This window comes from Lampris incognitus, chromosome 10 (assembly GCF_029633865.1).
Source record: "Lampris incognitus isolate fLamInc1 chromosome 10, fLamInc1.hap2, whole genome shotgun sequence".
Taxonomy (NCBI): domain Eukaryota; kingdom Metazoa; phylum Chordata; class Actinopteri; order Lampriformes; family Lampridae; genus Lampris; species Lampris incognitus.
In genome coordinates this window covers 29,827,401-29,835,613 of record NC_079220.1, presented here as the reverse complement: position 1 = coordinate 29,835,613, position 8,213 = coordinate 29,827,401, and positions in this window count along the sequence as shown.

Here is an 8,213-nt window from a genome sequence, read left to right as displayed (position 1 = left end):
AATTGTTTTTGAAACCATATCTTTGCTTTTTAGAAAAAGTGTTGTATTGTCCGTAAATTGACTAATTATTAATTCTTTCCCCAGTATATTAATACCTTGGTTGTCTGAAGAGTTTTTAAACTGTATCGCAATCAATTCTGCGGTTAAAATAAATAATAGAGGACTAACCGGACACCCCTGTCCAATTCAATTTCCCCTCGGGGATGAATAAAGCATTCTGGTTCTGATTCTGATTCCCTGTTTAACAGGGAACCTCATTGAAAAACCACGGCTCACAGAAACACTACTGTTTATGACATTGTAGAACATTTGAATACCATTGCAAAAGTTAGTACCGAAACCAAACATTTCCAAGGCTTTAAACAAGAAGGGGTGTTCCACAGTATCAAAAAGCTTTAAAAAAATCTAAGAATAAAATTAAACTATCATGTGGGGTCAATGAATTGTAATCAAGCAAATCTAAAACTAATCTAGTGTGATTGTGAATATGTCTATCTTTGATAAATGCGGACTGTGTTTCATCATTTAGCTTAATTAGATCTTTATTAAGTCTATTGGCGTAAACATTTGCTAAAAGCTTCTCCACAAGGACGTGTAATAGGCCTTCAATTCTCCAAAGATACTGTCTTTGTTTGGTTTTGGTATAAGCATGAATATACCTTGTTTCATAGTTGGCGACAAAATAGAATTACCTATACACTCTTTGAAAGCATCATAAATCGGATCTCTAATTTCAGACCAAAAGTGTTGGTAAAATTCTGTTGTGAGGCCATCTGGGCCTGGAGACTTTCCAATAGGCATCTGTGAAATAACAGTGTCCAACTCTGTTGTAGAAATTTCAGCTTCTGTTACACCTTTAAAATCCTCATCAACATTTGGAATCCAGTCTTTTAGCAAACCTAGGAAAAAAACAGCCTGTTGTTTAGAGTACATAGAACTATAAAGAGCCTTATAAAATGTAAATATGGGATCATCAATCGTAACGTGATCTTCACTCATAAACTCATGTTTATACATTTTTTGGCAAGTCTATTTTTTTCCAAATTAAAAAAATATGCATCTTGCTCTTGATGAATGCACGTTTTGCCTTTTCTGTGTAAAGGTAATCTAATTTGACTGCAACTGAAGGAGTTCAAGATTATTCTGGTCATTCAGATGGGTTAGTCTACACAGGTGATAATGTCAAATTGTTTTCTTCTTCTTAAATAGGCCAATTTTTTACCTTCCTGAATACCCACTTTCTGAACATTGTATTTGAACCACTCTTATTTATTCACAGGGGATAAGTCACCCTGTAATTTGACCTCACTGATCAAGGATAAGATCCTGTTACAAAAATAATTGCATTTCAATAAACTGCTTTTGAATTTCCAGTGGAACATCCTAGGTTGTGGTGAACTGTCATTGGTCGAAATAGAGAGTGATAACACGATGGTCAGTAAGGGGAGAAGGACAGATATCAGTCAGAGGAGAGTTTGACTAAATTGCTTGTTATTAACCAAAAATCTAATCTAGTATGTATTCTAGTGTGTATTGTTGTTTTTTTTGGGTTTTTTTTTCCTGGATTAAATTTGCGCCATATATCAACAGGATTAAGTGATTTGGAAAAATCAGATATCAAGGGTGAAAGAGTGAGTGCTGAATTGAGTAGGAACTCTGTCTTGCCATTCGTCTGGGACGACATTAAAGTCATCTGCGACAATAGCTTTGTCTGTTGAGAATACATTCTTCCAATCATCAATCATTGTACCTAAAGTATAAAGCAACCTCTTATATTCATCAGAATATAGTTGCAATTATTAATTTCAATGATAACCAAGCCAGTGGTCCTCAATATCACTCTTATACATGTAAGCAACAACTTTGCCATCCAGACGATTCAGCAAAACTGCCACACCTGCTGAATGTGAAGTACCGTGGGAGAGAAATATGTCACCACAGCCCCACTGGGATTTCCAAAAATTAACATCAGTATCAGCAGAGTGCGTTTCTTTTAGAAAAACAAACAAAACAAACAAACAAAACAAACAAAAAACAATTAACCCTTGGTTGCTCCTTGCAAAAAGAAATATTGCCTTGCACTTTGTGCTATTCCTTAAACCGCTAACATTTAACGATAATAAAGAAAAAAACGTATAGTATCGCTTGAATTCATTTACTAACTCAACACAGGATTAAAATAAACAATAACCTTTCAGAATCTTGGTAGAATCAACCAACAGCCAAACACTATGTGAACCCCACAGTAGGCTATAGAAAAGGAAACCAGGCTTGAAACGAGCCAGTCAGTTGTGAATAGAAAGAAAAAACTGTAACGTACACTTAACGTGAAAACGCCATTCATATCAGTCCCCCTTGTCATATAAGCTCAGCAACATAAGCTACACTATTTATTTAACAGACTCAGCATACCGCCAACAGATGGTGACAAGGAGAGAAAAAACGATGCACTTCTGTCAGCCGACCACACGGCGGCCGTCAATGACATCATGTTCATCCCGCAGATAAGCTTTAAGTCCCCTTTTCCTCGCCTCCTCCACCTTTGGCTAAAGACGAGCATGAGCTCTTTGCAGAAGTCCTCCCTGAACCGGATTTTCCTCTCGTTGCAAATCATGGCCTTTTTTGGACATTTTCCAAACTTGATCGTGGAAAACTGTATGATGATCTGCCTGGGCCTGCCCCGGTCTGTGCACAGTATCCACCGTGTTATGCAGTTAATCGGCTGAGAGGGGGACGACCTGGGTCAGGACCTTAATCACGTCTCCTCTGATGCGTTCCCCCCTCTCTCTCGGGAACGCCGTTCAGCCGTAACGACCGTCTCCGCTTGTACCTTGCATGCTCCACACACGACTCATGCAGTGCTGCCTTCTCTCTCTGTAGGATAACCACCTGTTTCTCCAGCTTGTCCACGTCTTCAATTATGCTTTCCAAAGCTTTCGTATTTCGTCAACAGATTCTGGTTCTCCTTCTTCAAAGATTTGGATATGGTCACTTTGGTTGTCGAATGTATGAGCGAGGCTCCGAATGGCGTTGAAAAGGACACTGTTGGAGGTTTCTTCCTACTGAACAGAAGACTGCTTCATTTTCCTCGGTTTCGGGCTTTTCAGCAGGGTATGCTGGCTATCAAGTTGTGTCTCTTCTCCTTATTCCATCAGAGCGATTTGCTCATCGTCACACGCTTGCTGAAGAGCGGCTAACGAGTAGCCGTGATCTTTGCTAGCTCCAGCCATATTGTTCATTTTAGGAATTTAAGATAAGTTGATGCAACGATTTAGTGCACGATGGAAAGTGTACTTTTTAATTGTTTGACTGTAGGTGTAATGTCCGTAGACGCCTTGTCTTACTGACATAAGAATAATTCAAGAACGAGCCGACTTCGTAGGTTCTTAACTGTGTAGCTTTTACTAGCGTTCATCCGACATACAACCTTCATAACATGCGCTTCTCCCTTCCTGTATACGTCACACGCACTGCACGTACACCCGTGAGTAGGTCAAGTTAAACACGTGACCTTTCATTCATTACATCTCCCCCTCTAAGATGATTTTCTAACCTGTATATCACCCCCCTTTTCACAAAAAAAATAAAAAATCCCCCACAGTACACAAGTCCATACGCCTCACAAATCCAGCCGGATTGCAGGCTTGCTCACCCTGCCAGAGCGAGTAACATATGGTGTGGAAGTTGGCATTTCTGCTGCTCGGGACTCATCCGTGTTTCCACTCTCCCCTGGAGTGACATGGTCAGGATCCCTGCTGACAAAGGTGAGTGTTTTAGGTGTGGCCAACAGGTGGCGCCTGTTCCTTCTGTAATGTTCACCTTGAGCTGTCTCCACTATGTAGGATCTGGGAGTGGAGCTCTGACTGTGAACAACTGCTGGCATTGTCCATGTTTTCTGTCCATCAAGTTTGGTGAGTACTGCGTCACCCGAGTTCAGTGGGCGCAGTGTCCGCACGCCGTTCCTGCGGTTGTAGTAGAAAGCCTGCCTCGATTTGGCTGCGGCGTCAGCGGTTTTGATCAGTTCCTCTTTAGGCCAGGCCGGTTTCAGGTTATGCTGCAATGTGGGTAAGGTGGTTCTGAGTCTCCTACCCATGAGCAATTCCGCTGGACTGGCTCCAGTGGAAGAAGAGGGTGTAGCTCTGTATGTCAACAGGGCGAGGAGAGGGTCTTCCTGCCTTAATATGCTTTTGGCTATCTGAACAGCCCTCTCTGCCTGTCCATTACTCTGGGGGTAGTGTGGGCTTGAAGTCACATGGATGAAATCATAATCCTCACTGAACCTCCTCATCTCTTCTGAAACTAGCTGTGGCCCATTATCGCTAACTACAATTTCGGGGATACCAAAACGTGCAAATGTAGCCTTCAGCCTAGCTACAACCTGACTGCTAGTAGTTGTTGGTAGATTTAGGATCTCCAAAAACCTGGAATAATAGTCAGACACTATCAAGTAGTTTTGCTTTTTGTACTCACACAGGTCTATGCCAACTTTCTGCCATGGTCTGGATGGGAGCTCACTTGACATTAAAGGCTCTTTTCTCTGTGTGTTCTTGTGTTCTCTGCAGAATTGACATTGCTGTATCTTTGTTGTGATGTGCTCTGTCATTTTGGGCCACCACACTGACTGGCTAGCTCTCTCTCTGCACTTAACTATCCCGTGGTGCCCGTCGTGTATTCTGTCTAAGATCACCTCCCTCATCTCTGTGGGAATGACGATACGACTGCCTCTGATGACTAAACCATCTACTGCAGATAACTCCCCTCTCACCTGATAAAAGTCTCTGACTGTCTCCGGCACTTTATCGACATACTCAGGCCAGCCGTGTCTGATGAAGGCCAACACTGTCTGGAGCTGCAGATCCCCATCCGTGCTCTGTTTTATCTCCTGCATCCTTTGAGGTGTGGCAGGCACCTGGCACACGATGGCATCAATGTGCGCTGCAACATCATCATGAGAAGCACCATCTCCGTAGCACTGCTCTGGGCCTCTGGAGAGTGCATCAGCCACAGCTAAAGTTTTGCCTGGTGCGTATTCAGCCACTGCATTGAAATGCATCAGCCTCATTAACAGTCTCTGGCACCTAATGGGCACATTATCCAAGTCTTTGCTGTTCATGAGAGGCACTAGTGGTTTATGATCGGTGACAAGTCTGAAATTGTCAAGCCCAAACAAGTACTTCTCGAACCTTTCACATGCCCAGACGCTGGCTAAGCACTCTTTCTCGATCTGTGCGTACCTTGTCTCTGCGTCACTCAGCCGTCGGGAGCAGTAGGCCACGGGCTTCCAGTGTTCCCCGTGCTGCTGGAGCAGAACGCCTCCCAGCCCGTAGCTGCTGGCATCTGCTGACACCACCGTAGCCTTAGTGACGTCATAAAAGGTGAGTACCGGGGCGGTGGCGAGTGCTGCTTTAAGGTCTTGGAATGCTGTGTTCTGTGCAGGTCCCCACAGCCACTCTGTCGTTGCTTTAAGCAGTCCATAAAGCGGCTGACCTACAGTGGACAGCTCTGGGACGTATTTTGCCAAATAGTTCACCATCCCGAGGAACCTCTTGAGTTCCGTCACGTTCTGGGGCTGAGGAAAGTTCTCTATTCCGGCCACTTTGTCCGGGTCAGGTCTGATGCCTGCCTCGTTGATGATATGACCAAGGAAGCGGACTTGTCTCTGTTTGAACTTGCATTTCGCTTGGTTCAGTTTGAGACCTGCTGTTTCAATGACCCCCAGCGCCTCTGCTAGGCGCCGGTCATGGATTTCCTCAGTCTCTCCATGTATAAGGATGTCATCCATGTACACCTCTGTGCCCTCTAGCCCGGTCAGAGTTTCCGCCATCTTTCTCTGGAAAATCTCTGGAGCACTCGTTATACCAAATGGAAGGCGGCAGAAAGCATACCTCCCAAATGGGGTGATGAAAGTGGTGAGCCCCCTGCTGTCTTCATGCAAGGGGATCTGGTAAAACCCACTTGCTGCATCCAACGTTGTGAAGAACTTTGACCCTGCGAGCCTTGGCATTATTTCCTCCATAGTGGGCAGCACGTATTTCTCACGTTTCACCGCTCGATTCAGCCTCCTGAGGTCAGCGCAGCAGCGAACCTCTTTCTTGTTCGGTTTCAGCACCGGCACCATAGCGGCGCACCATTCTGTGGGCTGAGTCACTTTTTCGATAATGCCCTCATTTTCCATGCGCTGCAGTTCTTTCTTAACCAGTGGTACAAGTGGCAGCGGTATCCGTCTGGCTGTATGCACCGCGTATGGCTGGGCACCCTCCACCAGAGCTATTTTCACTGGGTCTGTTTTCAGCAGTCCACTTGAACCGAAAACTCCACTGACCTCATTCATCCGCTTCACTAGACCCATCTCCACTGCCTCTGGACGACTCAGCAGACAGCTGCCTCTCCCCTTGATCACATACACTGGAAAGGAGTATTGTTTCTCCTTGTAGTTGGTTGTGGCTTGAAACTGTCCTATGCAGCTGATGTTTCCACCTGGGCTTATGAAGCATGTGTCAGGAGGTCCCAGTTTTATGTTTGGCTTCAGCTTTTTAAATGTCCCTTGGTTGATAACAGTAGCGTCAGCCCCCGTGTCAATTTTAAAGGTTATTGGTACATCACTTATTGTAATGAATGAAAGGTCACGTGTTTAACTTGACCTACTCACGGGTGTACGTGCAGTGCGTGTGACGTATACAGGAAGTTGGAGACGCGCATGTTATGAAGGTTGTAACTCGGATGAACGCTAGTAAAAGCTACACAGTTAAGAACCTACGAAGTCGGCTCGTTCTTGAATTATTCTTATGTCAGTAAGACAAGGCGTCTACGGACATTACATGGTGTCAGAATAGTCTGTGTATCTGAACACGAGCGGTCATGCCGAAGTTTAATCCGCCGAGTGAATTCAAGTTTGACTGCCCCGTTGAATGGCCGGAGTGGAAACAACGGTTTTCGCGCTTCAGGCTCGCGACAAAGCTGGATAAAGACGACGGGGAGATTCAAGTGAGTTCGCTGATTTATGCAATGGGCAGCGAGGCTGAAAAGATATTCAGCTCGTTTGACTTCGCGGCGGAGGGTGATAAAGTGGACTATGATATCGTACTGAAAAAGTTCGACGACTACTTTATTCCCCGCCGTAACATCATACATGAGAGGGCGTGCTTCTATCAACGTAGCCAGCAGCCAGGAGAGACAGCGGAGATGTACATCCGGACATTGTATGAGCTGTCTGAACACTGTGAGTTTGGGGACAAGAGGGATGAACATATCAGAGACCGTCTGGTAGTGGGCATAAAAGACAAAGTGCTCTCCCGTCAGTTCCAGCTCACAGCGGACCTTACTCTGGTGAAAGTCATTGAACAAGTGCGCCAGGCGGAGGCAATAACAAAGCAGCTCAGCCTCCAAGCTAACCAACCAGAGGCCCAGCTGGCTAACGTCAACGTTGTCCGACGGCGGGACGGACGCCAAAACAAAAAGGGCGGACAGCGTCATGGTGGCAGCAGTCCTGCAACCAACAAAGTAGATGAATGCGGGAGGTGCGGCAAGACGCAGCACACCGATGAGCGGAAGTGTCCTGCAACGAACAGTAAGTGCAACAAGTGTCATAAAAAGGGACATTGGGAGCGTGTATGTCACTCTAAAGCGGTGAGAGAAGTCACTGAAGAGGTTAAACAGCTGTACTTTCTGGGAGAAGTTGGCAAAGAGAGCAGTCAGGAAGATTGGACTGTTAGTTTAACAATAAGTGATGTACCAATAACCTTCAAAATTGACACGGGGGCTGACGCTACTGTTATCAACCAAGGGACATTTAAAAAGCTGAAGCCAAACATAAAACTGGGACCTCCTGACACATGCTTCATAAGCCCAGGTGGAAACATCAGCTGCATAGGACAGTTTCAAGCCACAACCAACTACAAGGAGAAACAATACTCCTTTCCAGTGTATGTGATCAAGGGGAGAGGCAGCTGTCTGCTGAGTCGTCCAGAGGCAGTGGAGATGGGTCTAGTGAAGCGGATGAATGAGGTCAGTGGAGTTTTCGGTTCAAGTGGACTGCTGAAAACAGACCCAGTGAAAATATCTCTGGTGGAGGGTGCCCAGCCATACGCGGTGCATACAGCCAGACGGATACCGCTGCCACTTGTACCACTGGTTAAGAAAGAACTGCAGCGCATGGAAAATGAGGGCATTATTGAAAAAGTGACTCAGCCCACAGAATGGTACGCCGCTATGGT